Raw genomic sequence first — 13022 nt, forward strand, 5'->3', positions numbered from 1 at the left:
CTCCTTAGAGACACATCTGTCCTGTGCTCCATAAACCATAATATACCTGTAGTCTTTTATTCACTATCTGTCACCATGCAGTTTTATTACAGATCCCTGAATTATCCAGCCTAGGCTACAATCTACTTATTCCTGCAAGCCATTCTCCCTTTCGACCCTCACCTCACCTTTCAGTCTTGTCAGTGTTTTAAGTCTTTCAGGTATTTGAAATGCAGGGACAATTCTGATTCTCTGGGGCAAATCCAGCAGAATTTCACTGAGGCCAGTCTGCTGGTCTTCCTCTCTTTTCAAATGCAGATGGCTGGAAATCAGAAACTAGCACTGGTCTCTGCAGTACCATTGGAACCAATCCTTCAAGAATACTAACTCACAGGTGCCATTTTAAGGCACCAATTCCCATTCTTGCCATCTATAAAATTTTATTCCCCTTCTTTCTCTGCTCCTTTCATCAGAAATCAATCTTCCAATAATGCAGGTAAATTGCAGTCCTACCTCTTATAGCTATTTCTTTTGCATGCATCTTTCTCATGAATTTTGCAGAACCAAAGCTCCCTTGTCCATCCTTCCACTTTCCAGCCAAGCCCATAAGCACAGTAATCATCAGACCTACACAACACCTCACCAGCAGGTTTGCACCTGGTCACATCTCTCTCTTGTTTGCAATCCAGGAGGCAGAGAAATCATTTGTCCTGATGTGGCAATTTGTCTCAGCATTTGCACTTCCCTTGCCAGTGAACTTTGTGTTCTTACTGGCCACTTCTCCCCTCCCTTCTTCCAGCCCCAGACACACACCTCTCAGAACTTAATTCCATCTATTGGTATGCCTTCCTCACAGCCATCAGCTGTCCATCTTTCCCACCTTTTGAAGGAAATGCTACTTTATTACCTTTCTCAGCCCCAGAGCAGATGACTGTGGAAGAGTAGACTCAGCTCTGCTCACCTAGAGATGCTCATGGCCACTGGAATAGCCCTCTGGAAGTGTCACCTGTTGAAGCTGAACATCCCTGTCTGCATACAACAGCCTCTTCTCTGTGCACCCAAATGTACTTCTTCAGGAACAGGAAAAAATGGCTGATGTGAGATGAAAGGAATGGAGAAAGGCACGTCACTCCTCCCTGTCACCAGCATGGCCTCTGTGATAGTGGGTGGCCATGGGCAGGATGCAGGGCTCTGCCCAACACAAGGCAGACAAGGTGGACCTCTATCTGCAGGAGGCACCTTGAGATCCTCAGGTGCATGGGGATGAAAATGTGAGGAGAGGACACAGCTGCACAGCTGATCTCTCTCCACTCTGTCACTCCTACCAGGGTGGTTTGGTTAAATCTCAAGGTTTCATGCACCCAAACACTTATCTGTGCCGCAGTCCTCCTGCGTCAGCTTGGGCAAATTCTTTAAGGTGACATTTTACAAACACCTTGGAGGCTGATTTTCCAAATGTTCCCCATATCCCACTGTGATATTTAAGGTTCTGTTTTCTAAAATGTTCCACTACCTTGCCACTGACTAGTTTCAAAATCTGTCAAGGCAAAACCGCAAACTGAAATGCTTCCAGTGGCTCTAACAGGATTTGAATCGATCGCTGAGCCTTGTGCTGCACTTCCTCCCATTCTGAGCAGAGGCGACGGCATTCCTGTTTCTTTTCCTCCTTCTCTGTCCAGACAGCAGGTCCTTGAGGGTGGGGAGATTATATCCATACAGTTCCTAGTGCTGGGAGACTCCAGGCTCATCCTAGCTCTGCACCATCTTGCAGATAACGGTGGTGATGGAGGAAACTGAGCCGTGCAGCTCAGGGTCTCTGCAGCTGCTTATAACCACCTCTTTTATGTCCTACTTCAATATCTACTGTAATCACTGAAATTACTTTTGTGGGAGTTGACACAGAAGAAGAGATTGCTAGATTGATATTCTGTCTGACATTGATGAAAACCTTTTTATAATACCTTAATCCAGCACCCACAGAAGCAATTTGCTAATCTCTTGCTGACTTAGCTTCTAGCAGGATCGACCATAGCCAGTCATATTACCTGGCCAACCATATTATCTTCTTTTTATGCAGAGAGAAAATGTCCTTCCTGACCCCAGAAGATGGTCAGCCTTTGCTTTGAAGCATGAGATCTGATTACCATTGTCCCAGATTGCAGGGCTGCAAATGCTATTAATTGCTACAAAGTTACGTAGCCTTTTCCACTTCAAATCCATCTGGACTTTCATCTCAGCGACATCCTGCAGCAGGGAATTGTGTGGCTTCACTATACACTGAAGAAAGGACTATTTCCTTTTAATTTGCTTTAAAAGTTCTGCCCTTTAATTTTGATGTGTTCCCTTGTTCTTATATCATCAAAGTGTTAAAATGCTTCTGATCACTTTTCATTTTAACCTTGATATACCTTTGTACTGGAACCTGAATGTCCCTTCTCTCTCCTCACTTTCCCAGACTAGATAAACTATTATTTCCAGGCTTTCCTTATTTAACTTGTTAATATTTGTAAAGCAATTTAAAATGTATTAATATGGTTCAATTATACTATCACTCCTATTTTCCATCCTTCCTTTTAATGTCTCAAGTGTCCATCTAATTTGCCATCAATCTCCATTGATTCTCCCTCTGATGATATGTTAGTCTTTATGATATCCCAGGGAATATTTCTTCTGCCTTCCTGACCAGCATTTTGGAACAAAGAAGCTGAATGCTGATGGATCATAAACATGATTCACTCTGCACTCAGCATGTGTATGGATTTGCTGTTGCTCAGGCTTTGATTGTGGAAATAGGTTTCATTATGTCCATGGGGCCGTAATTAACAGTTTGTCTGTGTGATTCCAACTGCAGGATCAGGCTCTTTGCAGTCAGGATTGCACTGGGTCAGTGACACTTGAGCCCAGGGATGGAACCAAGTCTGTATCTGTTCCTTTTCTGAGCAATATCTGAGCACTCAGTGACATATCCTGCAGCAGTGGGGCCCTTGAGACAAGGAAGGTGATTTGATATCTGTCCAGTCACAAATATGGGAGAGAAATGAGACATAGTTATTCACTCCTTCTCTTTCCCATAGAAAGCTGGAGACAGAAGGAAATCATGTAGTATCAGATCTAAAAAATTGTAAACAAAATACTTCTGCGCACAACTCATAACTTACTCCATTACTGCAGAATGTTATGAAAACCAAAAGCATAAATGGAGACTATAAAGAAAAAGTCACACACAGACCTTGCTGGGGACAGTACAAATGATAGTCCTCAGATAGCTACTGACTTTGCATGACCCCACACAGCTGAAAGGTCATCCCGGGAGTACAAACCTATCCATGCTTTTCTGATTCCTTCAGTGTTCTTCTGGCTTGGTTAGACCACTTCTCAGTTTTTCCCAGTCTTAACAAGGCCTGATCCATCTCCATCACCAAAATATAATAATTCCTTCCTCCATGTCAGCAATTCCCAGGCAACACTTCCAGTTCCAATCAGTCTTTTAACCTTAATTCTTCTCCACACAGAAGGAAATAAAAAGATCAAGACAGATGTATCTCTAACTGCACAAAAAGGATTTTACAAAAATATTTCTGAGAACTCAAATTACCACTCTTAGGTTACTTTCAGCCAGGATCATATAAATATTGTGGGAAAATCCTAACAGGTCTCTTTTCCCTGGTTGACTAGATTTATCTGTTCACTGGCCAAAAATATGGTACAGAAACCCTCCATCATTTTCAAATACTTTATAGTTCTCTTTTACAGGAGTGGAAATGGCAGATAAACACATTATCAGTATTCTAAGGCATAAAACAGCAAAGCCTGGAGTTGTTTTGCAGAAGCAACTCTGTATTTGGACAACATGACAATAAGCAATTCTAGAAATAGCTGCTGGTCTTAGGGCTACATTACATAGATCCTTGTTGCTGCTTTTTTCTCTCTGTTCATAGTTTTAGCACAAACACTGTGCTGTCTTTGTTAGCTCTTCCCTTTGACTTTCTCAGTATTTCTCAAGCATCTTTCTGTCTCAGCCTAAGCTCTCCCTGCTCCCTCAAAAACACCTTTGATTTTGACTGCAAATCTCCCCCAGCACAGAGCAGAGTGGGAAATGGCTGAAATACTTGTAACACCCTCCTGTTCTGGGCAAGGAGGTGGTCTGAGCCAGGAGGGACTCAGAGCCTCATATGTACCCCAGCATATGTCTGAGGGTTCGCTTACCCGCTCACCATCTGCACCTGCTGGAAGAGCAGCCACATGCCCAGAGCTGCCAGGCTGTTCCAGCACCCGTGTCCTGCCTCACTGCTGTCTGTTCCACTGAGACCAGAAGTCCAGTTAAAGACTCACACCTGCTTGCCCTGGTCTTCCTTCCTGCCCCAAATCTCCAGCCCCAGGGTCACAGTTCATTTCCACCCATTCTTCCTAGGTTAGTTTTAGGTTTCTTGTAATTTTCTACTTCTGAACTACTAAACAAGATTATTTATTTTTCTTCTCCTGCAGCCTCACCTGGAATGTGCTGCCCACAGGAGGCAATGCTTTTAAAGCTCATCCTATCTTCCACCCTTCTTAGCAAGTCATCATCCACAACTGCAAGGATAAATCACCACAGAGGTCTCCAGTGTTAGCAATGTATCTGACAACCTCATGCACAGCTCCAGCAGGGTAAAGAGATGGCTAAATGGGATCAGTTGTGCCGACTCAGGACTTCTGGCCAAAGCTGCATCCAAAATCATGATGGACACAGCAGAGTCTAGAGCACAGGCCAGGTTCTAAATCACACTCTAAATCAAACCCTAAGAAAGAGATCCTCACTCACCATGGAGCCAGTTAACGGGCCTGGCTCTGACAGGCTGGGATGATTTACAGCAAGTGCCTGCGAGCCTTTCACAGGTACTGCTGTACAACATATTCTGGCTGTAATATGCATAGATATAAAAGTCCAAGTTGTAAGAAGATCTGTTATAAGACTCCAGGCTGTATCTTCTATAAACACCAGGTGAAAGAATGTGCTTCCTATCAGGATAGCCATGAGACAGGTGCCAGGCATGATGAGACTGCAAGATCCAGAGGTACTCTACTGGAAATCAGGAGTATGGGGAATGGATGGGAGTGTGAGAGCTCCCTCTGCTCCTACATTCTGTTTTGATTTCCAGCAAAAGGCCCTGCAGCAAATTGTTTTTTTCTGGAGCCTCTCTTACGTGGGAGAACCTCTCATAGCTTGGTTTGCAAGCTTTTGTGTCATCGCTTGGTATGTGTCAGCCCAGAGCTGACTTTGCTGTAATTCATGACCCTCTGGGAGGGAAGATGTCACTGTTATGGCAACACTCCATCGAATGGTGCCCACTGGTAACACACACAGAGAATTGTTCTAGGGCTTGAAAGCCATACTGGTGCTCCTGGCACTCAGCTTTTACCTCTGCCCAGCATTTCCATCACCAGTACAAACAGTGAACAACAGCAGTGTGTGTCTGGCAAGGGCTATTCACTCCCTCCTCCTTTATAAGCCACCATCTGAACTGGTTTAGATTATTCACTCTGATCAGTTCCTGCCTCTCTGACTTACTATTATTCCTCTTGCCAGTGGAAGAGGTGATCCATCAGCAGTGCAACTAGTTGTTTTTCTGAAATAGGAGCCAGGAATCATATGTATGAGAGTTGAAGCAGTGGGGAACGCTATATCAATGCCTAGAGACATGCCCAGAGCCACAAGGGTATTGGTGCCACCCTGCATCCCGTTCTCACCCAGGGCTGATCTCCAAAGGGGCCTGTCAGCGGACACAGCAGCAGCTCTGTGCAGATCTGAGCTTTGCCAGCTGCACTGTGCAGGCAACAATAAAATGGATGTAAAGCACATGACTTCAGAAGAACAAACAGCAAAAATAAATAAGCCTCTTTTGCTCTCTCCTGTGATGCTCCTTGCAGGTTCTGCCTCAAAGCTGCAAGAAAACAGCTCCTCGAGCAGGGGGCTGCAGAGGTTGAGATGTGTTGTGTTAAACTCCCCAGCCCAAGTGCAGAGGGAATCCCAGGCCTGATTCTTAGCTCCTTTTCAAAATGACATGTTTATACCAAGTTTATGCCACCTTCACTCAGGATCTGATCCAGCACTCCTGAAATAAACTGGAGTCTTTTAATAGCCTTCATCTCAGCCTAAATCAGATGCTCCTCTGATTTTTGCTCTTCCTTCTGTTCCTTCCTCCCACTAGTCCCAGCACCTTTCCTTCTCTGGCATCGTACAGTTTAGCCCATCAATCCAGCAACAGCCACCCTATGCCTACCCTCAAACCCTGGGGAATGTCATCTCGTCTGTCTAGCCCAGCTCTGGACATGCTTGTCTCTCTCCAGACAGAAGAACCCAGTAGATATATCCAGTTTCCTCTTCCATGCCTCTCTGCTTGATAATATTTCCCTTTTCCACACTGATTGCAGGAACAAGCCTGCAAAAGCCATCTCCACTCAAGCTCCAGACCCAGCAAGTCAGCTGGATGGGGCCATCCAGAGGCACAGTCAGCAAGGAAAAACTTCCCTTGGAATCTGGGAACAGTCTGGGGTACCACACATCACTGGGAGATGTTTTGCCCTGCCTCAGCTCAGCACCATTCAGTAACTCGGCATCCTGCTCCGGCAGCCATTTCCAGGGAAGAGGGAGAACGACAGGACCACACCATGGTCCGTGGCTCTTCTAGAAGGCAGATCTCTGTGTGTGTGAATATTCTCCCTTTCTGGGAAGCTGCTCTGTGTGGCCTGGAAGGAAATGGGCCAAGGTCCTTACGGTTGTTAAAAATTTCGTGATACTTTTGCAGGGGGAATGGTGTAAATCAAACCACCGGGCACAAGCTCCCTGGCTCCGGGTAATTTATATTCTGCCTCACTAAGTTCATCTCTGCACTTCCAATGCATGAAGTGATTTTTCACTTCCCCTGTAGTATTTGCTGGCACGGAAAAGCTGCTGGGCTCTGTCCCAGAAGTAGCTGCATTTCATCACCGGGTGAACGATCCCTGCGCGCACCGGGCCGGGTCCCCGCGGGCTCTGCTCGCCCCGCGGCTCCGCAGAGGGGGAATATGACCCACACCCCACAAGCCGCACCGGGGCTCCCTCAGTGGAGCCCCGCCGGCACCGAACCCCCATCCCCGGCCGCCCCTCGTTTTGGGGGGCGCTCGGCGCCCGCTCCCCGAGGATGTGGGCAAGGGATGCGGGCAGGGGATGAGGGCAGGGGATGGAACCGGGGGATATGGGCAAGGAGTGCGGGCAGGTGATCCGGGCAGGGGTGCAAGCAGGGGATGCGGACAGAGGATGCTGGCAGGGGATAAAGGCGGGGTGTGTGGGCAAGGAGGTGCGGGAGGGGTGTGCGGGCGGGGGATGAGAGCAGAGGGTATGGGCAGAAGGTGCAGACAGTGTCTGCGGGCAGGGAGATGCAGGAAGGGGTTGCGGGCACGGGGATACAAGAAGAGGATGTGGGCAGGGGGATGCAAGAAGGGGATGAGGGCAGAGGCTGTGGTCAGGGGGATGCAGGAATGAGGTGCGGGCAGGAGCTGAGGACAGGGTGTGCTGGCAGGGGGTGCGGACAGGAGCTGTGGGCAGGAGGTGCGGGCAAGGCGATGCAGGAAGGGGGTGCGGGCAGGGGGGTACGGGCAGGGTGTGTGGGCAGGGGATGCGGGCGGGGGGATGCAGGAAAGGAATGCAGGAAAGGGGTGAGGGCAGAGAGTGCGAGCAGGGTGTGCGGTTGCTCCGCTCCGCGCCGCTCCGCGCCCTGCGCTCCGTGGAGCCACAGCGCCCCCTCCTGGGGCCCGGTGGCAGCGCCCTCGGCCGCGCTGGTGCAGCGGGGCGCGGGGCTGCACGGGGCGCGGAGCACGGGATGCGTTCTCTTCCCGGGAGGGGAGTCCCTCCCTGGTTTCCCACCTCCGAACGCCGTGTCTCGGCCTGCTCTAGGGGCTCTTCACCCTCATTTCTGTTCTTCAGCGGCTTATTGGGTTTTTTTTTCCCGATTATTTTTTTCCCTACCTTCTTAATGCCCCTGCATCAGCTGTAAACACCGAGCCCTGGGTAAAGTCTAAAAACCCACATCCATTTTGGGAGGTGGACAGGGAACCAGACATGGATGCGCCGGTTCTGGAGTCAGTTCCTATGGTGCTCTCCACACCAATAAGCCCAGAGCAGGCAGTGGGGATCCTGCTTGAGCAAAATGGGAGGATTTGGCTTTGAACTATTTCTGTCACACAAGACAACAACGATTATTGCCTGCTGGCAGACCCATTCCCACGTAGTGTTCAGCATCAGCCTTACTCGCACTTCCAGTGTAGTAAACAGTGGAGGTGAGGAGGGAACATGGATACATTCCCCATCATCTCTTCTGGGACATCTTTTACCTATAGCAAGCCAATTCACCATATGTTCCTCCTCTCCAAAGTTTAAATACATGCTTTAGTTAGCCTCATTATATTCCTGCTCTTGGAGGATTGCACAGTATCCTGACTAGGCCTTACGGAAAGAGGGGAAGGGGAAGAAGGTCAGAGTGGGATGTTAAATATCTCTAACACCAGTGACATCATCTCCCCCACAGGTACTAAGTCATTTCTGATCAAACGGGCTTGCAAAGGGAGTAGTTGTACTCCAAGGCTGGGAGGGTTTCACTCTGAACCAGGGTAAGACTGAAGTGGAGCTTTGCAGTGTGTTTTAGTTATAGATGTGTGTGAGGTTTTGCTCACATACACACTCACACATGTTAAAAATGCTCATAACTCCAGCAGACCTCTTCCCATACTCCCATACTCCAGCTCTGATCAGAGAAGGCATGATGGGTATGGAATTGCCACTGCTCCCCCAGCCATTTCCCTGCTCCCCTGTCAGCTGCTCATCTGCCTTTTCAGGAGTGAAATCATTCCTGAGTCCTGGGAACATGCAAAGAGCAGTAAAACAAACATAGATACACAAAATGTAGCAGGTTTTCTGCTGAGTTGCAAAGGGCTTTGGAGTCAGACAAACCCCAAATCAATGCCTGAAGCAAACTACAAGGGAGAAGACTACGCTGGAGGAACAAATCGCCTATTGCAAGACCTGCAAAGAAGACAAGCATGTGTGTGCTCATGTGAATATCTGAAGGTTTGATTCACATAATCAGAATATCAATGCAGCTATTTCTGTGTTCATCTGTGGATCGAGTCTGTGTGTCTGAGCGTGGGGGAACTGCGGGGCTGCAGAGCTTGAAGAGGTGTTTGCATCCATGGGAGAGCGAGACTGAGATGCTGTGTTTGAGCACAGGGTGGGCTGTGCGAGTTCAGTGTGTGTTTGGTGTGCTTGGCGTGTACATGCATGAGAAAGAGATCACGACGGCTTGTCTATGTGGTGTGTGGGAGGGAGAGAGCCCAGGTCTGTCTGTCTGTCTGTCACTCTCAAGCAGAGCTGATCAATATTTTTCCTTTATAAGGAATTTTTTTAAAAACCTTTCATCTTTCTTACACCAAAGCCACATCTCTTTACTTACTCCCTCCTCCTCTCACTATACCCCAAATACTTCTCCACAACTCCTGGGAAAGCAGCTTTAGTGACATTAACAAATTATTATTATGCATCCAGATGAGCAGTCGGAGTAAAGCATGAAGAACCCTTCTCTTCTGCCTAGTGCAGATGTCAATCACATGGCTAAATTCAGACACCGATTCTGCCAGCGTTTCATCTGCTACTGGGTTCCCTCCGGGAAGAGGAGACTGCATCCAAGAAGCAACACCCCCTCCCCTTCCCCACTCCCAGGTACCAGCAGGGGGGAATCTCCGAAACCAAAACACACACACACACATCTACAACCCTCTTCTCCTCGGATGGTCTCTGGGGTTTTAGTCCCTGACTGTGGTGGACCTTGGGGATGATGCAATGGCGTGGAGATGCCTCCCGACCCCCATTCCCAGAGGACTGGAAAAAGGCAAAGTTATGCTCCACGGCAGCCTCGCAAGCAGCACTTAGAGCTGAGCGGGGGAAACCCATCTCCTGCGCCGTGGGGTACAGCCTTTCGCCATCGCTGTCTCCCATCCCCACTGGAAGTAGAGGCAATCAGCCCAGTGTGGGATTTGAGGCGACAGACTTTCCTTTTCCTCCGCGATTTGCTTGTCACTTGCGAAAGCGGAGCAGTGGATTAAGTGGAGATGACACCATCTCCTTGGGGACGGTCCCCCCCCTCCCTCCCCGGCTCCAGGATGTATCGATACTCCGGAATACAGATGGATCCTGGCTGCCTCCCACCCCCACCGCCAACCCCGTCTCTCCACCAGCCCAGCCGAGCCGGGGGCTGAGCCCCTCTCGCCGTGCATCCTCCTCGAGCTGCGCCTTGCCCCAGTAGGAACCAGTGCTCCCAGTCTCCCCAGTGCCGGCGGATCTCAGCCCCTCGCTCACTGTCACGCATGCAGAATCGCTAACGGGGCTGCGGGACTTTGCCATCCAGCCTCCCGCGGTCACCCCGCGCCGCCCAGGGCGGAGGTGCGGGCGGTGCTGGCGGAGGGGCCGCGGGCGCGTTACACAACGCGGGCAGGACGGGGGAGCCCGGCCCCGGGCACGGGCAGCGCCGCAGCCGCAGCGCAGCGCTCGCCTTTACCTGATGCTAATGTCCCTCTCTGGCGGAGATCGGGTCGCCCGTGGGTTTTATTCGGCTCGGTAGGAACTTGTGGGAGAGCTTCTCTGTCCAGCTCGCATACTGGGTGCGGGGCTGATACTGCAGGCGTGAAAATCCTGGGGCTCTAGCAGTCCTTTTCATGCTCAGACAGAAAATCCCCTTCCTTGATCCAGATCGCGGGCATTAAGGGCAGAGGCAAAAAAAATAGAAAATAAAATTCCTTTTCTCCCCTTCTTCCTTTTCCTTTTTCTTGCTTTATTTTCCCCCCTTCCTGTGCCCCCCCTCTCTTTTGCTGCTCAGTTCGTAGCCATCGGGGGAAGGAGCAGAGGCAGCAGGGAGAATGGAGAGGGGTTAGAAATAAAAATGAAAAGGGCTCCAGGAGGGAAGCGAGAGGCTGGGCTTGCCACCGGGGGAGGGGCTTGGAGCGAGCTGGAGAGGATGAATGGGGAAGAGGAAAGCAGGGAGGAGCCCCAGCCTGGCCATTTTATTCTAAGAAGTGTTTTGTACATAATTAGAGAAGGGGAGGGGCCGGGGACAAAAAGGAGGGACTTAAGCTCCGGGTAGACAGAGCCTGGGCCGTGGGAAGGGAGGATGAGGCCGGGAAGGGCCGCCGGACGCGGCTGTGGGGGGATCTAAACTTATCTGCAGAGGGGAGATGCGAGGGGACTTGGGCAGGAGGCTGCAGCGGGACTGGTTGCTATTCCAGGCAGCCCTCAGCGATTTAATTTTTTTTTTTATTTCCCCCACACGCCTTCGATTTTCACCTTCCCGGAGCCAGACAGCGCGGGGCTCCATCGGCCGAGCCGGGAGCTGCTGGGGCCGGGGGTAGCAGGATGGTCCTCAGCCTGACTCCACGCTGGGGGTGTCCCACCTTTCCTTGGGGAGCTGCAGAGGAGCCGCTCCCGCATCCACGCGACGCGGGTGCGGTTCAGCACCGCGGACAGCTCCGGCCCGGCGGAGCGGGGATGGGGCTCGAGGGGCTCGTACGGCTCGGGGGGCTCCTCTCTGCGGCCCCACAACCCCAGCTCGGTCTCCGTGGGCAGCGCTAAGCAGCGGCTGGGAGCGGACGAGTCGAGCGGAGCCGTCCCGGGAGGCAGCGGGCAGAGCTCCCGGTGCCTCCCGGCCCCCGCTGGACCCGCCGGGAAAAGTCGCAGCGCTGGGCTGCGGGAAGGTTTGGAATGGGGAATGGAGATGGGGATGCCTCAATGGCGTGACTCGCCCAGACAAATCTCAGCAGCTCAGCAAAGGCAATCCAGTGCAGGGAGAGCGTTTAACAGCGCCGTGATGCGAGGATTCCAGGCAGAGACCTCTAAGAAAAGTCAGTCACTGCTGAGTTGGGCTGGGCTGGACTTGGCTGTGCTGACAGAGGGAAAAAAAAAAATCAGTCCCCTCTTGCAGGGTATGCGGGGCAAGGAGGGCACTGGGAAACACCCTACCTCCATCCCCCTCCCTTGGCCTACAAGGACACTGTGTCCTTTTTCACCCATCCCCTGTGGCTGCAGAACATTGTCTTAAGCTAAATCTTCAGCAAATCTTTCCTAAGCAGAATTAGAAGATGTTCCTTAAACTCCAAGCTGCTCCGATAGGGCTGAAGCTTAGCTTATCTCAGTTACAGAGTACCCAAAGCTCCTGGGTTGTTCTTTTTTTCCAAGTGACTGTTCAGCCACAAAGCACACTTCCTGGTAAGCCACCCCAGATTCTGTCACACTGGCTCAAATAAAAGGCTGAAGTGATTCTCACAGATTCCCCTGCTGCAAGGCTGCAGAGGAAGGACTAACACCACAGCAGGGAAGACTGAGGGATCAGGCCTTATGTAGAACAGATAAACAAGGGCAAAGTACACATTTAAGCAAATAAATGGTGTTTGGAGTTATCAGTAGTGTATTCTTTCATTGATGCTCTTGGTATTTACCAGAAAAGGAAGAGGAATCCTCCTGTTCTACATAAGGTTGTTTGAAGTTAAAGCAAAGGTTCCATGAGCACTTTCTGCAGTCAATGGGATTTGCCAGTTCAACTAATGCAACAATACTGGGTGTCTTTCCTCACTACATCCAGAAAGGCTTGTGTGATTTGGTCTAGCAGGATCTGGCACCACCCAACATGACATTTCATGTTCCTGTGAAGAGGGAGAGAGAGAAAACAGGTGAGATGATACTCTTCAGGCACCCAAGAGTCTCACAGACCTAGAGAACAACTCAATGTCTAAAGAACAACTCTTATCAGAGAAAATGGCATGAAGTAGGGTCAAGGAAGATTTATACTGGATATTAGAAAAAGGTTCTTCCCCCAAAGGGTGGCTGGGCACTAAATAGCCTCCCCAGGGCAGTGGTCAGAGGCCCAAGGCTGCCAGAGCTCAAGGAGGTTTGAACAACACTCTGAGGGACAGGGTGGAATTGTTGGGTGTCCTGGGCAGGGCCAGGAGTTGCAATTGATTATCTTTGTGGGTCCCTTTCAGCTCAG

General features: G+C 50.2%; 1 protein-coding gene across 1 annotated transcript in view; it reads right to left on the reverse strand.

Annotated features, from left to right (window-relative positions):
- BRINP1 (BMP/retinoic acid inducible neural specific 1) overlaps positions 1 to 10950 on the reverse strand; it is an 85578-nt gene extending 74628 nt beyond the window's left edge. The window contains exon 1 of the mRNA XM_071574597.1: positions 10545 to 10950. The gene's annotated coding sequence lies outside the window, so the exon portion shown is untranslated. The remainder of the gene's footprint in view (positions 1 to 10544) is intronic.
- Between the last annotated feature and the right edge of the window lie 2072 nt (positions 10951 to 13022).

Source organism: Pithys albifrons, chromosome 20 (assembly GCF_047495875.1).
Source record: "Pithys albifrons albifrons isolate INPA30051 chromosome 20, PitAlb_v1, whole genome shotgun sequence".
NCBI lineage: Eukaryota > Metazoa > Chordata > Aves > Passeriformes > Thamnophilidae > Pithys > Pithys albifrons.